Consider the following 23,865-nt stretch of genomic DNA (forward strand, 5'->3'; position numbering starts at 1 on the left):
TCTCACTCCTCTCTCACTCCTCTCTCCTCCTGCACCTCCTCTCTCTCCTGCACCTCCCCTCTCTCTCCTCCTGCACCTCCCCTCTCTCTCCTCCTGCACCTCCTCTCTCACTCCTCTCTCACTCCTCTCTCACTCCTCTCTCCTCCTGCACCTCCTCTCACTCCTCTCTCTCCTGCACCTCCCCTCTCTCTCCTCCTGCACCTCCCCTCTCTCTCCTCCTGCACCTCCTCTATCTCTCTCTTGAGTCACCTCCTCTCTCTCTCCTCTCTCTCCTCCTGCACCTCCTCTCTCTCTCCTCCTGCACCTCCTCTCTCTCCTCCTGCACCTCCCCTCTCTCTCCTCCTGCACCTCCCCTCTCTCTCCTCCTGCACCTCCTCTCTCACTCCTCTCTCACTCCTCTCTCACTCCTCTCTCCTCCTGCACCTCCTCTCACTCCTCTCTCTCCTGCACCTCCCCTCTCTCTCCTCCTGCACCTCCCCTCTCTCTCCTCCTGCACCTCCTCTATCTCTCTCTTGAGTCACCTCCTCTCTCTCTCCTCCTGCACCTCCCCTCTCTCTCCTCCTGCACCTCCCCTCTCTCTCCTCCTGCACCTCCTCTATCTCTCTCTTGAGTCACCTCCTCTCTCCTCCTGCACCTCCTCTCTCTCTCCTCCTGCACCTCCCCTCTCTCTCCTCCTGCACCTCCTCTATCTCTCTCTTGAGTCACCTCCTCTCTCTCTCCTCCTGCACCTCCTCTCTCTCCTCCTGCACCTCCCCTCTCTCTCCTCCTGCACCTCCTCTCTCACTCCTCTCTCACTCCTCTCTCCTCCTGCACCTCCTCTCTCACTCCTCTCTCCTCCTGCACCTCCTCTCTCACTCCTCTCTCACTCCTCTCTCACTCCTCTCTCCTCCTGCACCTCCTCTCACTCCTCTCTCTCCTGCACCTCCCCTCTCTCTCCTCCTGCACCTCCCCTCTCTCTCCTCCTGCACCTCCTCTCTCACTCCTCTCTCACTCCTCTCTCACTCCTCTCTCCTCCTGCACCTCCTCTCACTCCTCTCTCTCCTGCACCTCCCCTCTCTCTCCTCCTGCACCTCCCCTCTCTCTCCTCCTGCACCTCCTCTCTCACTCCTCTCTCACTCCTCTCTCACTCCTCTCTCCTCCTGCACCTCCTCTCACTCCTCTCTCTCCTGCACCTCCCCTCTCTCTCCTCCTGCACCTCCTCTCTCACTCCTCTCTCACTCCTCTCTCACTCCTCCTCTCTCGACGCTCATCCCGTGTATATCGAGGCCGCCCTAAATTCACATGAGCTCAGAAAGGATTCCACATGATGTCGTCTCAGTGTCCTCTATAGGGAGGTGTAGTGGTTACGTCATTTCAGTTTTTTCCTGTTCCACCCTCTGTTCCACTCAATGTATTTCCCCATTGACCATTTCTAAATCGGCTTGTTTTAGATCAATAAAGCATTAACGTTGGCATGGTGTACCTTTCTGTGCGTATTTATCCACAATCTATAGCTCAACATGAAAATATTCGCAATTAATCGTAAAGGTAGCAAAATAACAACGTTTATGTTTTCGTTCGCTGGGAAACTACACTGCTATTTGGCGCTGCTGACTGACGTCACCACAGCGTAGCCTGCCTCCTGCCTACTAGTCACAGACCTAGGATCAGATGTCCCTTACATTCCATAAGCTTAACAATTCGTACAATGGGAAAATAACTGACCCTGAATCTGTGGCTAGTATCTGTTTCACCCAACACTAGTGTTACAGGCTGGTCTACAGCTCATTGTACAGCTACACTTGCAAACAACTAGTACTCCGGTGATCATAGCCATTTATCTCTAAAGCTAACCACTTATTTGTAAAAGCCACAACCACATTTGTATTTATAATTTAAATCGTATAACGTTATTTCGCTGCATATTAAATCACTGTAAATACTAATGTAAATCATTGTTTCATTGTACATATTGTGTATAGTTTATATTGTTTTTTACATGACGTTAGTAGCTTGCTAGCCGGCATTCACGAAACTCCTAACATGCCCCGATTTAAAATGGTTCTCTCCTCTTTGTATACCTTTGTCCTCACAAACAAAGTATTCTGCCAGGGAACTTATGGACACGACAGTAGTAGTAGTTATAAGGTTTTTGAGCTTGTAACGTTAACGTTAGTTAGCTATCGTGGTAGCTCCTTTCGTGACTGTGATGCACCGAGTGCATATAGTGGTATCAGCCGGCCATGAAGGGTAGCTAGCTAGCATAACCATTTTGTGCAAAAATGGAAAGATTGCCAATGTTCATGCGGCAGAATTGTTACAATAGCCGATAATCCATTTTCCCAATGATAAATCCCTATATACGGGTGGAACAACCAGTGACGTCAGACCAAACCTCCCTATTCGAACGTGAAACAGTGGAAACATTCATTTCTGTTACCTTTCTGTCTACGAACCAATGTGATGCTGGCTTGGATTTAATTCAATGAGCACTGCGGGCCTTTCCAAACGCCATGCAAGTGTGTGTTGTGTGTGTGTGTGTGTGTGTGTGTGTGTGTGTGCGTGTGTGTGTGTGTCAGTGAGTGTGTGAGTGTGAGTGTGTGTGCGTCAGTGAGTGTATGTGTGTATGTGTGCGTGTGTGTGTCAGTGAGTGTATGTGTGTGTGTGTGTGTGTGTGTGTATGTGTGTGTGTGTGTGTGTGTCAATGAGCATGTGTGTGTGTGTCAGTGAGTGTATGTGTGTGTGTGTTAGGGCTGGGCGATATGACGATATTATATAAATATCGGGTACAGTTCATTAACGATACACTTTTTCAACGTATCGTGGATATCGTGATGTTTTGCCCAAGAGGATTGTGTCGCGTCAATCTGTCCACACGTTACTCGTTCATATCTCAGCCCGTGCTGAGATATGCCCATTCCGCGGTCTGTTAATAAAGTTTTCAATCAGACAGATGTATGGAAAGGCTTTTATTATAACATTCGTTGTAGTAAAATCATTATGCCTCATTTAGTCATCCTGTTGAGCACTGGTCTCCTACTCGACGGCCGCGGGGAGCTAACGTTAGTAGCTTTGTTGTTGTTCAGCACACAGGACATTCAGGAAGTAAAAAACTAGGAGCTTGCCGATTGGTGCTAAGAACAGCAGGGCGGGTGCAAGCGCTGTGACGTAATTGGCAGACTCGACTGTCAATCAAAATTATATGTTTCCGTCAGAATGAATGAGTGAAGACTTTGTTAAAGGGTTGCAGAATGGGTACAATACAGTACAGGAGGATGAAGACCAGAAAAAGACTTTCGACTTTTTTACATAAGGGTCCTCCATTTTCAATTCATCAAAACATTTAGAGACATACATATATACAGTAGTTTCATTAAAATGCTATTGATTGATTGATTGATTGATTGATTTAAAACTTTATTAACATATTGCAGAATGGGTACAGTACAGCTCAATACATACAATTGTTAAGGGGATGCAGACCAGAGAAAGACTTTAGTCTTGTTTACATCAGGGTCCCCCATTTTCAATTCATCATATTTCATATCTAAATCATATAATATCTCATTGCTAAATATATGCAATATATAATCTAATAATCTAAATCTAATATATAATATAAAAATGCTAAATGCATGGGTATTTTATTTTGTCTTTAATGTTAGCTTGCAAAATCAAATACTGTCTTGGTAAGCCTCATAATGAATTGTTTGGGGTAAAAAAGAAAAACATCGTGATGTGTATCGTGTATCGCCGAAAGGTCAGAAAATATCGTGATATCATATTTAGGCCATATCGCCCAGCCCTAGTGTGTGTGTGTGTGTGTGTGTGTGTGTGGCGTATGTGTAGGCCGCGATAAGCAATAAATCGATTAATTGCCGCGATAATTAAAATGAATGCAATGATTTTGACGGGCGCGATTAATTGCTATTTGCGCGTTTGTTTTAATGAGGCGGAACCAGTGCCCCTTGTCAGTCACTGTCCGTGTTGGGAGGCGGGCCGCTGGCTTTACTACAGAGCAGAGAGCACAGCACAGGAGCTCCGTGGGGCAACACCACATAGCTTAACTACATTTCTCAATAGTGTTGCTCCTTTTAACCAAGTAGCGTTATTTGTAGTGTAACGTTAGCGTTTTAACGTTAGTAGCTAACGTTAAAACTAACTTAAAGTTAGTTGTTCACCAACAATCTCAACATTTGTTTTATCATTAGCTCATGTCGATCTACTAGTAGCATCAGCAAGCTAACGTTAGCTGGCCCCAGTCCACTAGCAGCATGTCGATCTACCAGCAGCATCAGCAAGCTAACGTTAGCTGGCCCCAGCCCATTAGCAGCATGTCGAAGTAGTAGTAGCATCAGCAAGCTAACGTTAGCTGGCCCCAGTCCACCAGCAGCATGTCGATCTACTAGTAGCATCAGCAAGCTAACGTTAGCTGGCCCCAGCCCATTAGCAGCATGTCGAAGTAGTAGTAGCATCAGCAAGCTAACGTTAGCTGGCCCCAGTCCACCAGCAGCATGTCGATCTACCAGCAGCATCAGCAAGCTAGGATAATCACAACAATACTTCCGGTCCGGTCGGTGGGCTTCAAAATAAAAGTCTAAAACACCGGAAAAGACGGAGCGGTGGGCTTCAAAATAAAAGTTTTGGGAAATAAATTTCTCAAAAAAAAATTCTCTAACCGGTCGCAATAATATCGCTTATCGCGATATTTTCGGGGGCAATTAATCGCCCAGCAAAATTTGTTATCGTGGCAGGCCTACGTATGTGTGTATGTGAATGTGTGTGTGTGTGTGTGCGTGTGTCAGTGAGTGTGTGTGTGAGTGAGTGAGTGAGTGAGTGAGTGAGTGAGTGAGTGAGTGAGTGAGTGAGTGAGTGAGTGAGTGAGTGAGTGAGTGAGTGAGTGAGTGAGTGAGTGAGTGAGTGTGTGTGTGTGTGTGTGTGTGTCAGTGAGTGTGTATGTGTGTGTGTGTGTGTGTCAGTGAGTGTGTGTGTGTGTGTGTGTGTGTGTGTGTGTGTGTGTCTGTGTGTGTGTGTGTCCTGCATGTTAAACACACAGCTGATCCCTGCCGTCACTGGCTCATTTCAGGGCACAAAGGGCAGATTGAAGGATCAGAGACTAACCGGAGGGTCTCTCTGCTCTAGTGCTCTAGTCTCCTTCACCCAGTAATCATTCAAATGCAATAAGAAACGGGCATCATGGAATGTTCTTTGTGAGATAGTCTTTCCAAGGCAACAATTTCCCCCAACGTTGATATTATCAACTTTAGTTAAACGCCACGACACTGAGGAGCGACTTGTTCCTCCACTGATTAGAACTTAAGGACCGAGTCCGTCCGTCTGTCCATCTTTCACTGGTAACATTCTAGTGGTGGAAGGGTTTCCCATGACCTCAAACCGAGAGCAAACAAATAAACCTGCCGCTTAGAAAACAAAAACAAACATACAGAGTAGAAGAGCAAAGAAAAGCAGCGTGGTTGCATTTCAACAAGAACCAAGCTACCAGCCTGAGGCTGGAGCTGGACGACGGCATTCCACTGAAACGAGAGGGCGGCCGCGATTCTCCGCAATGCATCACTTGCTGTGCCGATTATAAACAGGACACAAAACCGGTTATCCGATTTAAAAAATTAATTTTTTTTATCTTTTTCCTCCTTTTTTCCAATTTTCTCCCATCCCAATGTTAGTCGTTATGCCAATGCAAATGTTATGCCTGTCTATAATTATACCAATCTTTTTAATTCTTTTTATTATCTTTTTCCCCCTCCTTTTTCCGTTTTTCTCCCATCCCAATGTTAGTCGTTATGCCAATTCCCAATCCCCTTCCTGGTCGTTGCGCACTCTACCCCCTACCGTTGGTCTGGGAGGAGGGCGGAGACTATCACATGCTTCCTCCAACACATGTGTAGCCAGCCCACGCTTCTTTTCACCTGGCAGCGCGGACTCTCACTGGGAGAGTGTAACGTGTGGAAGGTCACACTACCTCTCCTAGATCCTTCCCTTGCTGTGCAGGCACCCTGACCGACCTGTAGGAGTCGCTGTTTACAGCGACCAGGACCCACCCTCGCCGGGTTTCCCTCCCGCTGACACTGCCAATTGTGTCAGTATGGACGGTCGGCCAAGCCGGAAGCACCACAGCTGGATTCGATCCCACTGTCTCTGTGGTGGTAGACAGACGCTTAGTCCGCTGCGCTACCCGGCCTCCCTGGTATCTGATAACTTATTATACTCTATATACCATCTAACGCTATATTTGGGGAAATGGCTGTGGGTTGCAGTAGGCTAATGGTTAGAGAAACACATTTGTGTGACCGCAAGGTCACCTGTTTGAATCCAGAGACTCTAGACTCACGAGTTAATGAATGAGAAGTGCTCTCTCCTCTCCCTCAAAAACAATGGTCCAAGTGCCCTTGAGCAAGGCACTGAACCCCCCCCCCCTCCCCCCAACCAGCTGTGGAGCCTCAACAACAGGGAGGTGTAGTCTGACGTCACTTTAGTTTCCCGCGCGGTCCACCCGTATAGGGGTTTATCATTGGGGAAATGTATTATCGGCTATTGTAATAATTCTGCCTCATGAACATTGGCAAGCGTTCCATGTTTGCACAAAATGAGTTCCCTTCTATCACTAACATTATTGTTTAAGCATTTTTGGTTGAAATAAAATTATACGTAATTATTTTACGATTAATTGCGAATTGTTTCATGTTGAGCTATAGATTGTGGATGAATACACAGAAAGTAGAGCCATATGGAATCCACGATCACGGAATCGCAGACGGAATCGCGGAATTGAGCAATAAAAATGGAATCAACTATTAAAAAAAAAAAAAATTAAAATTAAAAAAAAAAATATGTTGTGACATGTACAGCACTTTGTTCAACTTTGTCAGTGCTGTAAAGTTTAAAGTACCTTTTTAAATCTTAGACAAACAAAACACTTTGCTTTCATGAAATATTGTAAGCCGTCATTTGAGGCTTTATAAAAGCAGCACAATGAACACAAATCTGTCAGTGCCGAGTCCGACCTCATCTTAAATAACTAACAGCATTGCTTGTTGTAGTTAACAAAGAGAGGCAGAGTTGATTTTGCAAAAATATATATTATTTTTATATTATTTTTTTTAAATAATCAAATTTTATTTTCATATTCGAATCCCATGCCCATCGAACGAAGCTTCGAAGTATTTAAGACAGCCCTATTAAATGGACTGTTATATCTTATTAAATTGTGGACATTTATTCATTCCCACTTATTAGACACTATTTCTGATGGTAAAATGAGCGTACAAAGCAAAATACAGAATTCTGGAAAAAAAATACGGAAAAAACGGAATTTGGAAAAAAATATAATGGAATTTGGAAAAAAATAAAACGGATTTCATATGGCTCTAAAAAGGTACACCGTGCCAATGTTCACGCTTTATTTGTTTTAAACGAGACGATTTAGAAATGTGTCCATTGGAAATACATTGCAATTTCAAGCAAGGTGGACCGGCCGGAAACAACAATGACGTAACCACTACACCTCCCTATAGACCAGGAAGTAACCACTACACCTCCCTATAGACCAGGAAGTAACCACTACACCTCCCTATAGAGAGGACTGTGGTTGTTCTGAGCAGCTTCCAGGTCCGTTTATAACCCACTGTTCCATGGCATACCTCCCCAGGCCACTGCTGTAAATGGAATTGGTTCTATTCAACTTGCCTGGTCATAAAACTAGCTCAAATCAATTACATGATTTTTAATTAAAGGCACTACTAGTAGGAGGAGTTTGACGTCAATGGTAGATTTAATGGCAGGATTACGGCAGAAACATGTTGAGACTGGTGGTGAGAATGAAAGACAATGGACTCGTCCATTGATTTATTTTTTTGTGTCTTTCCATCTTTTCTCCCATCCCCCAATTTAGACGTTATTCCAATTCCCTTCCTGGTCGTTGCGCTGCCCTACTGTCAGTCTGGAGAGGGTGTAGACTACCACATGCTGCCCTACTGTCGGTCTGGGGAGGGTGTAGACTACCACATGCTGCCCTACTGTCGGTCTGGGGAGGGTGTAGACTACCACATTCACAGCTGTTTCTTTTCACCAGACAGCTAGGGCGGGATCCACAAAGAATGGATTGCACGGTGCTAATTGCACCCTTACTTACAATTCATTATGAATTGAAAATGGGGGACCCTGATGTAAACAAGACGAAAGTCTTTCTCTGGTCTGCATCCCCTTAACAATTGTGTGTATTTAGCCGTACTGTATTGTACCCATTCTGCAATCTGTTAATAACATTTGATTGAAAATTGTATTAACAGATTGCAGAATGGGTACAATACAATACAGTACCGACTCGTAGGAGTCGCTGTTGTAACGACCAGGACCGATACCCCACCGGCTTGCCCCCCGCGAACACGGCCAATTGTGTTTCTGTAGGACTAGGAACGACTCACCAAGCCAGAGGTACCGCTGACAGCGGGAATTGAACCCTCAGTCTCTGCAGTGGTTGGTGAGACGACTAACCTGCCCAGCCACCCGGACAAGTCCATTGATATCATCTATTTTGTATTGATATTTTCCGTGGACTGGTGTCCGATCTACAGGGGTTTTGCTGAAGGCATTATGGGGCAAAAGGAAGCCTTTCCAAACAAAAGGTAAATAACTCCATGTTCACAGTGAGCATGGGCTCTTCTTCACCCTGTCTCTCCTCTCGTCATCAAAACAAACCCCATGCCTGGGGCCGGGAACAAACAGCAAAACTTCCTTTGCAACAGGAAGTGACAGGGTTTATGTGTACAATACCATCATCCACAATACTATTGTAAAAATATATATATAAGTTAATAAAAAGGAAAATCCTTGCAGTGAGTCAGTATTAAAAAGTAAAAAAATAAATAAAAAAAGATTAACCAATTTGAATGATATAGCGCCATGTGGTATTACAATATAAAGATATCGCATTTTAATTTGGAAAACAAAATCTTGTCAAAGCTAGGGCTGTCCCTGACTACAGAATTTCTTTGTCGACTAGGTCTAATAGTCATAGGAATTGTTGACAAATCGATTAGTTGATTTAATAAACAAATGTGTAAAATTGTGTTTCCCACATGCCACCATGCAGAAGGTCCTCGCGTTCACCAGAGGCAGAGACATCCTTGTCATTTCTCAAGAAATAACCCGTTCAATATGGAAGAAGAAAGCATGAAAAAATGACTAATCAACAGACCAATGAATGAAGTGATCGACTGTGAAGGGATAGCCCTAGTCAAAAACTAAGAAAGATATTTTGGCCATATTGCCCAGGAACTCACAATCTCAATAAGACTTTCATTTCTGGGTGCTTTAAGTCCACCTTATTATTATTACCTTATTTTCACAGCAGACATGAATGCACTCTGTATGATAGCATGTACATTAACGCTGTATATACCGATATATATATATTTATTCTTAACGTATCTATCCACATCTGTCTACATACTGCATATAATCCTGTATACATGTCTGTAGATACTGTACACATATCCCTTACCTACTGTTACTACTAGTTACGCTGCTGGCCAGTATGACTACTAGTCTACCATACTGTCTTTATACCTGTATCACTGTGCATATTATATAATACTACAACTCTGTACATACACCTGTACATAGCACTATTACTCATTAATACTCATCGATATATCGTATACCCAGCTTAATCACCTGCACATTGTATATCACTATTGCACTTTTACTGTTACATTTGCACTCTGGTTGGATGCCAAACCTCTTTACATTGTTCTGTACTTGTGCTGCATGATGGCAATACATTTGAATCTAATCGAATGTGTCACTCTCATAGCGATAGGTAAACACAGCTGTAACTAATAACGTTAACAACTGGCATGCCATGTAACCATGTAAGTGTGCCAGTGAACAAGCACACCTAAATGGAACAGACCCAATATTAAGATGATTAGTTGTGATGAATGAATGATGACCCATGTGTGACGACACGTCAAAATGTCACCTGGGCAGCAAGCCAACAACAACATCTCACTTCCTTCATCATTCCATTCAGTCTAATGCAGTTCTCAAAACCCCTGGGGGCCCAGTAGTATCCCCAGAGGAATAAAAAACACTTGTCTTAGACTAATAGTGATTTCAAACCATTACACTTAGAAATATGTAGGCTAAAGACTCAGAAGAAGCTTCTATCCCCAGGCCATCAGGCTGCTTAACGAACAATGAACACTACACAACAACAACCATCAAACGCACACAGCACACACATCCACACGCACACACTCACTTTAAACAAACACACTGTAGCACCCACTCCCCACACTTTATAGCACACACCCACTTTAAACAAACACACTGTAGCACCCACTCCCCACACTTTATATTTATATTTATTGATGAAGGATTGCACTACAACTCGTACACCTTACTGTAAATTGTACCTAAATTGTACCTCATCCCATTTCTGCATTTCTGCTTTTCACTATATAATATTGTACATTAGTACACTGCATAGTATTGTATATTATATGGTAACTCAGTTACGTCTATTCTGCATCGAACATTGTACATATGTCTATACTGAACACTGTGACCTCATTTTCTACTTCTAATTTACATGCTATACTATGTTATTTGATACTATCTTGTCTAGCACAGTCTCTGGAGCGTAACAGTAAGAAGCATTTTGTATGAAAGTATTCTGTACTTCTGTATGACAACTAATAAAGAAACTTGAAACTATATGCTACTGTGTAGATCCACGATTCCAGCTGTCTCTGTGTCACTTTGTTGTGAATAGAGGCTAAGTATCCATTACATATATTACTACTACTAGTGGACACAAGTACACAACATACCTGTAGTTCAAAACTTTGGCTACACCAGGGCCTGTTGTGCTATAATACACCCAAACTGAGAGGGATTATTAAAAGGTGTATGTGTTTTATATAGTGTCACCTCCTTGCGTTTTATTTATTTGGTGAAATAACAGTCTTTAATTAAAATGAGATGCATGAGTGAGTTGACACGACAGGATTATTCTTTTTACAACCTGCTGCTGTAATCATATGCAGCCACGTCAAGTATAGCCAAACAACCCTGTGCAAGATTGATTGATTGATTGATTGAAAACTTTATTAACATATTGCAGAATGGGTACAATACAGTATGGCTCAATACACACAATTGTTAAGAAGGGGATGCAGACCTGAGAAAGACTTTCGTCTTGTTTACATCAGGGTCCCCCATTTTCAATTCATCATAACATGACATACAGATACTAGAAAGAAATCGGGATACTAATGTAAAACATTCCAGACGTTGGAAGTGGAACATGATTATTTATTACAGACTCTGTAGCCTCTCTCTCTAGATGTATAAAATATCTGGGAAAACAGCAACAAACACGGTTCACTCAAATAAAAAATCACTGAAACAACCAACTCTCTCCAACTTACTATTATAAACATCTGGCCTCTCACTGAAACTTAGTCCAGGGGGCCGTGAGTGAGTGACAGCCGACACTGTCCAATGGTTTTCACGGAAATGACCATAAACATTCCAAGACGTCGCGTGACAGCCAATGGACGCAGAGCGAGAGGCGGGACTCTATAATAGTGACAGCACGTTAGTTAGACCGCTGCACAGAGAGGCCCCCGGTCCCCGGGGTGGCCGGAGAACCAGCGCCCGGAGGAGGAGCGCTGTCCGCGGGTCCGCTGACCACAACAACACCGCTCCACCGGAGCAGCGTGAACCACAGAACCACTGTAATGTGTCTCACCCCTGGTCGATACCGGGACCGGGAGGAGAGACAGGTCAGCTAGAAACAATACACGGGCAACAGACTCAACACAACATAATTAGGAAGAAGGGGAAAAAAGCAACAACATACCCAGAAATTCTCTAGGAAGTAGGGCGTTATCATCTTGGTTTTTATTCCACTCTTCGGCACTTGGCACTACTTGGGTTATATAATAATAATAATGCAATTTGTACAGAAGTGATGATTATTATTACTCCACCGCCGTCCTCCCCCCTGTGTGTCTGTTGTGTCTGCTTTTCCCCGGCTCTCCTCCTCCTCCTTCCCCCCTTTCTTCTCCTCCCTCTTCCCACCTCTCTCTCTCTCTCAGACTCCACCTCTCCCCAACGCTGCTCATTGCAATGAATAGGGTATATCTGCAGAGCCGCAAGCCCAACGTCTGGGCGGGGCCCCACGCACAGTAAAACCAAGTACAGGCCCCGAAGCCCCGCCCAGATGGTTGGGCTTGCGGCTCTGCAGATATACCCTACTCGCTCTCTCCTCAGACAATCCGGTAGGAGGAGAAACAACGCCACCCACGGCGGGAGGGGGGGGAGACATTAGTAGTAGGAGGACCAAAGATATCGACAGCAGGCTGACAGCGTTTTTTCTGTTTTGTTTTTAGTTTTAGTTTTTTTTTCTCCTCAGAGAAGTGAATCAATTCACTATGAATTGAAACTGGGGGACCCCATGGTGTAAACAAGGTGGCATCACAAGCTAAGCTATATACATCACCATTTCTACACTGTACTGTACCTGCAGTCCTGCACTGTATATACTGTATATAGGTATACTGAAATTTGTTGTTGTTTACACTTGTTTACGTACTTGACTTTCTATTTTATACTTATATTAGACTTATTTTATACTATCTTGTTATTATCTAGCTGCACACTCTCTCAGGAGCAAAACAGAAAGAAGCATTGCATGCAAAGTATTCTGTATTTCTGTATGACAAGACAACTAATAAATAAACATGAAACTTGTCTTTCTCTGGTCTGCATCCCCTTAACAATTGTGTGTATTGAGCCGTACTGTATTATTGTACCCATTCTGCAATCTGTTAAATAAAGTTTTCATTAATTCATTCATCCATTTATTCATTAATTCATTCATTCATCCATTCATTCATTCTGTATATATACCGTATATATGGGACATTCCAGAATTGGACATGTTCAGTCCCACACTCGTGAAATTTCAAATAATCCATGCACTTAGACTACTAACACATGCACTTGTTGTTATGTAAACTGTACTTGTCCTGAGACCAAATGTAAATATAGTTGTAGAAAAAGGGTTTACAAAATATTGTTTAAAATACCAAATATAGCTCTCAAGCACCCCCTAAATTTTTATCTTGTCCCACCTTCTTGATTACCAACTTGCATTGATTGATTGATTGGACATTGTATTAACAGATTGCAGAATGGGTACAATACAGTACGGCTCAATACACCTGCAATTGTTAAGGGGATGCAGACCAGAGAAAGACTTTCGTCTTGTTTACATCAGGTTCCCCCATTTTCAATTCATCCAATCCAATCCACTTTATTTATATAGCACATTTAAAACAACAAAGTTGACCAAAGTGCTGTACAAGTCCACAAACATAGGATAAAACATAAAACATAAAAATGTAATAAAAACACATAATAAAACAGTACAATGTGTCACATAAAAAGGCCAATCTCTCAAAAACGGTTTAAAAAACAAAAGCCAGAGCAAATAAGTGTGTTTTGAGGCGTGATTTAAACACCTGCAGAGTGGGGGCCTGCCTAACATGCAGTGGCAGCTCATTCCAGAGCTTTGGGGCTGCCACTGCAAAAGCACGGTCCCCCCTAAGCTTCAGCCTGGAGTTTGGAACAGCCAAGAGGAGCTGGTCAGAGGACCGGATGGTGTTATTGATGTGGGAATGGAATGATAGGGTGCTGTCAAGGACGACACCCAGACTCTTGACCTGGGGGGAAGGGGAAACCAAGGAGTTGTCTATGCAGTGGTTCCAAAAGTCGGGGTCGCGACCCAAAGGTGGGCCGCGAGCAGCCACGGGTGGGCCGCGAGATGATTTAAAAAAAAAAAAAAAAAAAAAAAAATTTATTTTATTTTTTTTATTTTTTATTATTTTTTATTTTTTGTCAGGCCACTGAACTTAGAAGCAGGCCAGGACAGTGTTTCTAGTTGTATTCTAAAATTCTATTCTATTGTATTCAAAAATGTGACTATATGGTTTTATATTAACTTAATAAATAAACAAAAACGAAAAATCTACTTATTTCAACGAACATTTCAAACTAAATAACAGATTATGCACATAAAACGCTGAAAACAACCGAAGCAACAATAGTATTTTAATGAGGCTATTATTATTATCATTATTATTTTGCAACAAGTTAGCCCTCTCATAAATAGCACATATAAATGAATAACTAACTTTAACTAACTTAATAGGATTGAAGTGATATTTGGCTTAAAAAATCGGTCGCATGGCAAAAAAAAAGAAAAAAAAAAGCCTGACGATGTGCATTGGGCCGCGGCTCTCTGACGCCTTATTTTCTGGGCCCTGGCCTGAAAAGTTTGGGAACCCCTGGTCTATGGTGAGGGTGAAACTGGGGTGCTTGGTGAGTGTGGACTTGGAGCCAATGAGGACTACCTCTGTTTTATCACTGTTTAGTTTGAGTATACAAATACAGTACTGTTACATTTATGACATACAAGATATACAAATATAAAGTACTGTTACATTTATGACAACAAGATATACAACTATACAGTACTGTTACATTTATGACAACAAGATATACAACTATACAGTACTGTTACATTTATGACAATAAGATGTACAAATATACAGTACTGTTTACCAGAGATCCTAACAGAAATTATATTCGAGGGGGAGAAAACTACATTATGAGGGGGTTGGGTGGGGGGGGGGTTGGACATTTACGGGGGCCAGTTTCAAATGGCAGCATCCCGTAGGTGCTCTTGACTTTGACCAATATAACCAATAACCCGTAGGTGCATGTCCAATATAACATTTGAAATATGTTTTAAATCTACTTTTTTTTATTATTAGTTTGTTGATATATGTCTCTTGTAATTGTAAAAAAACATTTGTTTATTCTTCAACATATTTTAAATAATAGCAATTATGAACTGAAGTTGTCAACAACAACCCTGTTACCGAAACCTGTCTAACCCTTTGGTAGTGTGGTGGTAGTGAAAGGGTTAACCTGGCAGGGGGGAGGGGGGGGGGGCAGTGAGTCACATGACATCATCAAGCCTATGCTAATTAATGGCTAGACCAAAGGTAAGTCCTCTCTTCTACTTTTTATATTTTTCTAATCTTTTCAGCCTTGATCGACTGTGTCACTCTAACTCTGTATACTCATATGATTACGATAAGTCAAAGTAAACTGTTTGTCAATTTTCTATTTGTGCAACAAGACATACAGACATTTGAAATTGCGTTCCCCCATTCCCACGGTGTATATAAAAAAAGATATAGACAATATAAACACAAGTAAAATATACAATATACAACACACACTATACAGGACTGCAAGATATGTACAATATAAACAGTAATTAAATGGGCTTAGTGAAAATATTTTTCTAGCAGCAGTAGTACATAGTAAACTAAAGTGGCAGTGAGTGAAGTAAAGTGGCAGTGTGTGTGTGTGTGTGTGTGTGTGTGTGTGTGTGTGTGTGTGTGTGTGTGTGTGTGTGTGTGTGTGTGGGATGGTGTGTGTGTGTGTGCGTGTGCTCGCGCGCGTGTGCACGCGTGTGTGTGTGCATGTGTGTGTGTGTGTGCGGTGCAGTGTGTCAGTGGGGGCGGGTTCTAGTCCAGAGTCTGTGGGGGCAGAGTAAGAGGGGGGGGGGGTGGGGGTGGGGGCTGGGAGAGAGTTCAGCTTCCTGACTGTGTCCAAATGTGTCTTTCTTTATTCATATAACTAATGTTTGACCTTGATATTGACAGTAACTTACATTCCTCAGCTAATAATAACACAATAATAATAACTGGACTTTGGAGAAGTCTCTATTTGGCATGCAGGCAGACACACAGCATGCAGGCAGACACACAGCATGCAGGCAGACACACAGCATGCAGGCAGACACACAGCATGCAGGCAGACACACAAAACAGTGTGTCATGTTTAACATGGGATAATAGCTAGCATAGTTCCTGAATAAAAAACGGACATTAGCATTGATTTGCAACCCCGTTCCTGTCATTTGAGTAACAGGGTTGCATCTCGTATTACTACGTAATTAATTACATATTAAGTAATACTATGTAATTACAGTATAAAGCAATGTGTTATTACACAAGTGGAACAAGGACATGTAATTACAAAAGGGTTATTCCACATGTGTAATTACACACGTTGTTTGGAATGACTAGATGTCTTGTTCCATCTGTAACTACTACTTACGTGTACTAAATATCTACTGTTATTGGTGCCTCTACTACTATGTAGTTATGTAATAAATAAATAAATCTAACCCTAACTGTCACGCACTTGTCCTAATAAACTAACCTACACTGTAGCACTCAACACTTTGATGAACATTGTTGCTCAGCTGATAGAGTTGTGCCCTTCCTGATGACTTGTCGTACAGAACTTGTAAGTCGCTTTGGATAAAAGCGTCAGCTAAATGACTAAATGTAAATGTAAATGTAGTTACTGCACAATTGATGTAACGTGTTACCCAAACCATGTTCATATAATTGTATCATAGGTCAATAGAATTTTTTAGGCAACGTCTGGAAGAAGAAAAGGGACCAAAGCAAAAAGAAACAGGGAGTTCCAGAAAGAACAGGATAGGTTGAAGGAAGCTGAACAATACAGAAAGCGAGGCTCCGTCGATTGAAAAAGAACAATCTCCAATCTTCAAGAAGGGGAACTACTTACTTGGAAAGCCAGCCGTGGGAAAGCTGCCCCAGATGGCGTGGGTGGCACATTAATAATAATAATAATTAGCTGACATTAGGCAGAGAAACAGAGAAAAGACAAAGAAAAACAAAGAAACAAAAGGAACATAGGACCACGGGGGAAACAGGGAAACAGCATGAGGTACACAGAAACATAAAGCCACAGTAACAAACATCAAAACAGGTTGGAAGGGGGTTAAGGTTGGGGGGGGGGTTGAAGGCTAGGGAGAACAGGTGGGTTTTGAGGCGGGATTTGAAGGTGGAGAGTGTGGGGGAGTCTCTGATGGTCTGAGGGAGGGAGTTCCAGAGTCGAGGTGCAGCGCGAGAGAAGGCCCGATCGCCAAAGAGATCATTGAAGAGGAGGCCGACCCAAGGAGTCGATATCCCCACCGCACTGTCCCTGTACCGAGCTCCGAGGGAGGAGAAATCAAAGGTGACATTGTTTTACATTCAGGAGCAAGCTGTGGACGATGCAGTGAAAGAAATGCCGGCTGACCTTCCAGCCGTACCGTCGACAATGAAGCTCCACCAGGTGGTCACTCTCACCTGGGATAACGCTCTACCGCGGCATCAGCTGCATTATGTTCTGCAACAGTGAATCTGGAGTGTGATTGCCAAGAAACCAAGAGCTTCAGCTTTAATCCCACAGATAATGCTTTCCCAGTGTTTTACCTACTTTACCACTGCACAGAAAATGAGGTTGTTTTCTTTTGAAAGTGGTTGTCAATGGTTACGGGCTGTCTGGGGGACACTTTTGCATGTTGGAAGAACGAGAAGAACTACACAAACTTTCCGTGCGAGGCCTCTATTGTTTCAGATAATAAAACAATGATTGTTTAATCTGAGTGGAACTTTGGAAAATGTTTGTTTAATCTGAGTGGAACTGAACTTGGACAATGTTTGTTTAATCTGAGTGGAACTGAACTTGGACAATGTTTGTTTAATCTGAGTGGAACTGAACTTGGACAATGTTTGTTTAATCTGAGTGGAACTTGGACAATGTTTGTTTAATCTGAGTGGAACTTGGACAATGTTTGTGTTGACAGAATCTGGCTATGGGGCGACAATAATGTGGTCAAGCGGCATGGTTTCTATCTTTAGCCTTTGGCGTGGTTTATTCATTCACATGTTAAACAGCAGTTCTAGAGTTCTCCTCTCACTGAGAGGCAGGTGGGGAAGAAGAGGTAGAGGGGGAGGAGACATCTCTTTATATACTCGCCACCTGGTGGTATCATGAGTGGCTCCGCCTAGAGCGCCCTCTAGTGGAAACAGTTATATATGCAGTTACTAGCAATCCTACATAGAACCTCTAACTTTAACAGTTTGTTTAATCTGAGTGGAGCTTGGACAATGTTTGTTTAATCTGAGTGGAACTTGGACAATGTTTGTTTAATCTGAGTGGAACTGAATTTGGACAATGTTTGTTTAATCTGAGTGGAACTTGGACAATGTTTGTTTAATCTGAGTGGAACTTGGACAATGTTTGTTTAATCTGAGTGGAACTTGGACAATGTTTGTTTAATCTGAGTGGAACTTGGACAATGTTTGTTTAATCTGAGTGGAACTGAACTTGGACAATGCGCTCAACACACACAAACAAGACGGAGCTCCTGGTCGTGGCTCCACAGTCGCTGCTCCGGAAGCCTGGAGATCTGCTCCTGGGCCGCTGCTCCGTCTCCCCGTCTGAAGGCTGCGACGCTGGGTATATTTCTCTACACCCTCCCCTCAGTCCCACATAAGTAGCTAAATGGCTGCATTTATATAGCAGCTTTTATCCAAAGCGCTTTACAATTTGTTCCTCACATTTGACCCATTCGCTCACACATTCACACACCGACGGCGGAGGCGACCAATGCAAGATGCCGACCGGCTCATCAGGAGCAATTAGGGGTTAAGTGTCTTTGCTCAAGGACACTTCGACAAGCTGCCCGGGAGGAGCGGGGATCGAACCGGGAACTTCCGTATTACCAGACGACTGCTCTACCTCCCCGAGCCACTGTCACAAAGTCAAGTCGTCACAAAAACGGGGGGCGCCAGGGCGGCGCACCACGTAGCTGCGCTGCAGTGCAACGCGGACGACGTCCCGGGTTCGACTCCCGGACCCGGAGACCCTCCCCCAAGTTTTCCCCCATGTCTTCTCCCAACCCTCCTCTCTGTCGGGCCTGTCCAAAAGAAAGCAGTAAAATGCCAAAAAAAACAAATCTAAAAAAGAAAAGAAAAAAAGTCGGTCACAAAAACAACCTTGTTCTTCCGCCTCAAAAACATCTCCAGACTCCGGCCTTCGCTCACCGACACCGTGGCAGAGACCCTCGTGAGAAGAGATTCCTTTATTGATCATAGCAGCAGGGGGGGAGGGGAGGTACAGGTATGGGCACGGTAATAGAAGACATAAATGTAGGAAATACATGATTTAGATCTAAATATAAAAACATGAGAAGAATAAACAGTGTACACAAGTTGCAGGTGAGTTGCAGGTGACGCTCATCACAGACAAGCTGGATGTAGCCAATTACTTAAACATTTTCTTCACAAACATAGCCACAACACTGGTAAACAAACTACCCTCCCACTCAGGGCTTTATGGGGTAGAACACATAGTAGCTTACTACAAAAACCTAGGGGTCCGCAAGGACGACTTCAAGCTGGAAATGGTAACAACAGATGAGGTACTCAATAAACTGAGCGCCCTCCAACCTAACAAGGCCACTGGCCATGACAACATCCCCTCCAAATTCCTCAGAGACTCAGCAGCCGCCATCACACCAATCATCACACACATAATAAACCTCTCCATAAAACAGGGACACGTCCCCAAGGACTTCAAAATTGCGAGGGTGACCCCTCTGCACAAAAAGGGCAGCAAATTAGACCCAGGCAACTACCGCCCTGTTTCTATTCTCACCTCCATCTCGAAAGTCATGGAAAAAATAGTCTACGAACAGGTCGAAAAGTACCTAGCGGAAAAAAATCTAATCTACGAATTCCAATCTGGCTTCAGAACATCCCACTCCACTGACACATGCCTTCTCTATTTGAATGACCACATCAAACAAGAGGTGGACGCAGGCAAATACTGCGGCATGGTCATGCTGGACCTACAAAAGGCCTTTGACACGGTCAATCACTCCATTCTGATTGACAAGCTAAAAGCAATTGGTTTTGATAGTCTATCAGTGAGCTGGATGCAATCCTACCTTGAGGGGAGGGAACAGATGGTGGAGGTAAACGGTACCCTATCCCCCCCCCTCACAGTGAGCTGTGGTGTTCCACAAGGAAGCATACTAGGACCGCTACTGTTCCTAATTTATGCAAATGACATGTCGTCAGCTTGTGACTGCAACTTGTTCCTGTTTGCGGACGACTCAGCCCTGCTGGTCTCTGACAAGAACAAGTTACAGGTTGAAAAAACCCTCAGCTCGGAACTAGGCAGAATCTGCATATGGCTCGCTGATAACAAACTATCATTACACATGGGCAAAACAGAGTCCATTCTATTCGGTTCAAATAACAAACTCAGCAAGACCGACGGCTTCTCAGTTACAGTGGGTGACAATATTGTCACAAGGAAAGATGAAATTACCTACCTGGGTTCCATCCTAGAGGCTAATCTCTCCTGTGACAAAATGGCATCCAATGTAATAAAAAAAGTCAACCAACGAACTCGATTCTTGTACCGGATCTCCTCTTTGGTAAACAAGAACACCCTGAAGACTCTGGCAGGAGCACTCATTCAGGGGTACTACGACTATGCTTGCACCTCATGGTACCAAAGCACCTCAAAGGCGCTAAAAACAAAATTACAAACATCTCAAAACAAACTGGTCAGACTACTGCTTGACCTTACTCCTAGAACCCACCTCACCCCTGCCCACTTTGACAACCTAGGATGGCTTAGAGTAGACGACAGAGTACAACAACTTGCAATGGGCCTGGTCTACAAGATACACTACACGACCAAGGTACCCATGTACATGTCAAAATACTTCCCAAAGGTCAGTGAATACCACGATCACAACACCAGAGGGAGCTCCACAAATCATGTCAAACCCAGATTCGGCTCAAATAAGGGACTAAACACGTTTCGCAATTATGCCACATCAATGTGGAACGCCCTACCCAAAGCTGTAAAGGAATGTGGATCACTACCCACTTTCAAAACCTCTCTCAAGGGACACCTACGGGAGACTGCAATTCAACACTGGCCCCTGTAAATATCCTAACCCAACCCCCTCCAATGTACAGTCATTTACCTAGTATGGTTTTGTCAATAGTTCAATGTACAATTGTGTTTGTTTGTACAGTGTCTCCTCCCCCCCCCCCTCAATGTACAGTGTTACTTGTTTATACAGTGTGCCCCCCCCCCCCCCCCCCAACCACCTCCAATGTAAATTACCCAGTATGGTTGTCAATATCCCAATGTACCCAACCCCCCCCACCCAACCTCCTCCAATGTACAGTTTCTACGTCAAATGTATATACTCCCTTTTCTTGACTCCTTCTGTATCACAAACAGTACTGTATTTGCAAATCTGGTATGTCATAAATGTATAGATGTAGCAGTACTGACTATCTGTATGTCATGTATGTCATATATGTCTATATGAATTGAAAATGGGGGACCCTGATGGAAACAAGACAAACGTCTTTCTCAGGTCTGCATCCCCTTAACAATTGTATGTATTGAGCCGTACTGTATTGTACCCATTCTGCAATCTGTTAAATAAAGTTTTCATTCATTCATTCATTCACTCTGTACCCTGACTGGCATGATATAGGTCATACGTTGTAGTCCGTGCAGGTTTTGGTGGTTAAGAGTCGGGACAGGCTCATCCACGATGGGGTACCCAGCCAGCAACACCCTGGACAGACTCCAGTATGGGCTTCTCACCCCCACCCTCATCCACCTCCACTGGCTCCTGGTCAAGTCCCGTATCTCATATAAGATCCTCGTCCTTACCTCCAAATCACTCCACGCCCCCCCCCCCCCCCCCGTATCTATCTGACCCCCTCCACCTCTACACCCCCCCCCCCCCCCCACCCCCCCCGGAGGCTGCGATCCTCAGACACGGATCTGCTCTCCATCCCCCACACCCTCTGGAACTCTCTCCCGGCTGAGAGCTGCTCTGCTACTGCCCTGAAAACCCATCTGTTCACATAATCATAACTACCTACCTCATACTATAGTCTACCCACATAACTCTGTATGATAGCATGTATAACAATAGTGCTATCTATACCACTTAAATATATATCACATACAGTACCTGGATATAATCCTTTTTACATATCTGTAGATACTATATCTGTACATAACCCTTACCTACTCTTACTTGTTACGCTGCTGACCAGTATGACTTGTTATAACCATAGTGTCTTTATACCTGTATCACTGTACGTATTAATACTACAACTCTGTACTTACATCTGATTGGCACTATAACTCAGTAGTACTCATTTATATATTGTATACCCAGTTTAATCTCCTGTACATTGTATATTACTATTGCACTTTACTGTTACATTTGCACTCTGGTTGGATGCCAAACTTATAGTGGATTAACCTATTAGCATATATTTCCATTTACCTCTTCTTTATTTAATATACATCAACGTGTATATTCATATATATTTGATATATGTGTTACGATTCCTGGAAAGTTTCGTTGGCATGTCGGTGGTAGAGATGAGTAGAACCCGGAATGCAGACGTAACACGAGGAGAGGCAGTGGAGGATGAAATAGATGAAGCACGAGTCGTGGATGAAAGTAATAAGCTCTTTACTTAACGTGGCAAACAATACAAAACGGACTCACTGGGAATACGGAGAAACATAAGGTTGACAGCACACAGGACGAGGGTAACATGAACAATGATCCAGCACAGGAAGGCAGGGCAGACAACACTAATATACACAGACTAATTGACACATGAGGGTGATTGGGAACAAGACACAGCTGCGTGGAAAAGACAGAACAACCTGGGGTAAAATACTGAAACATGACGACACTAAATAACACATAGATACAGACACAGGGGAGACATCACTAGACTAGACAATGGGGCACAACACAGACAGCAGATACACAGACAACAGATTAGTGAGTATGACAGAAACCAAATTAATAAACATAGACAGGCACAAATGCAATAGGGTATTGTTCATGAGTGGTGTTGAAAGTCCGATGGCCGGTACAATAGGACCGGGGGGGGTGACATATATGTCCTACAGAATATAACTGAGAAACACAGAGCCCCACATTGATGTAAACAATTTATTTTTCACAATTTACAGATCCAAGCAGTGATTACCATTCACACCCACTACATCATCTTACAAATATCGTTACAAAAGTACTACAGTACAATATAGATTCTTTGCATGATCCAAAATACTTGGTGGCCCCAAAAAGTATTACTTCCTTTAAAATTCAGCAGCTTATCAAAAAATTAAAACCATATATCTATTAAAATGAAGTTCTCTCTCACGTTTTTTAGCAAAAAAGATGAAGGCAGAGATTCTAATCAAAATGCATGGGTTTCTAAATGAACATCGGGACTAAAAGAGAGTTTTCGAGGAGACATTCTACTGTATTGGTTGGTGCTGTATATAAAAGACAGTTTCTCAATAAAGCTTAGAGTTTATTCTTCCAAATTAATTCGGCCGACAACAATTTGGAACCCTTGTCAGACCGAGTCGTGAGCCTATCTATCTATTAGCCTCTTCCCACGCATCTCCTTATTCTATTGCAAAACACACACAAAAAAAAAATCTCTTATGTAAATTGCTCTCAAGGCATCGTGTACATATTACACTACATATCTACCAACATTTGATTACAATCACTTTGCCAAAAAAATACATAAATATGTGCAAGTTACCATTTCCAATTTAACCCTTACCACCCCCCCACCCCCTCCCCCGACATGTAATTGCAATTATTTGATTGTGTGCGCGCGTGAGTGAGCGCTCAGCATCGTATCGGTGTGAGTTAGCGACTTTAACGCACACACACACGCGTTAAAGACCCCCGCGTCAATTAACTACCCATTGATATAATAGAATCCGTTTTCGGTTTTTAAAGGAGAGGCTCGCTTAAGTACTAATCGCATTTAGTAACGGGAGATGGAGAAAGGCATACATACGCAAAACAACAACAGT

The sequence above is a fragment of the Notolepis coatsorum genome (assembly GCF_963971535.1).
Source record: "Notolepis coatsorum genome assembly, chromosome: 11".
NCBI classification, from domain to species: Eukaryota; Metazoa; Chordata; class Actinopteri; order Aulopiformes; family Paralepididae; genus Notolepis; species Notolepis coatsorum.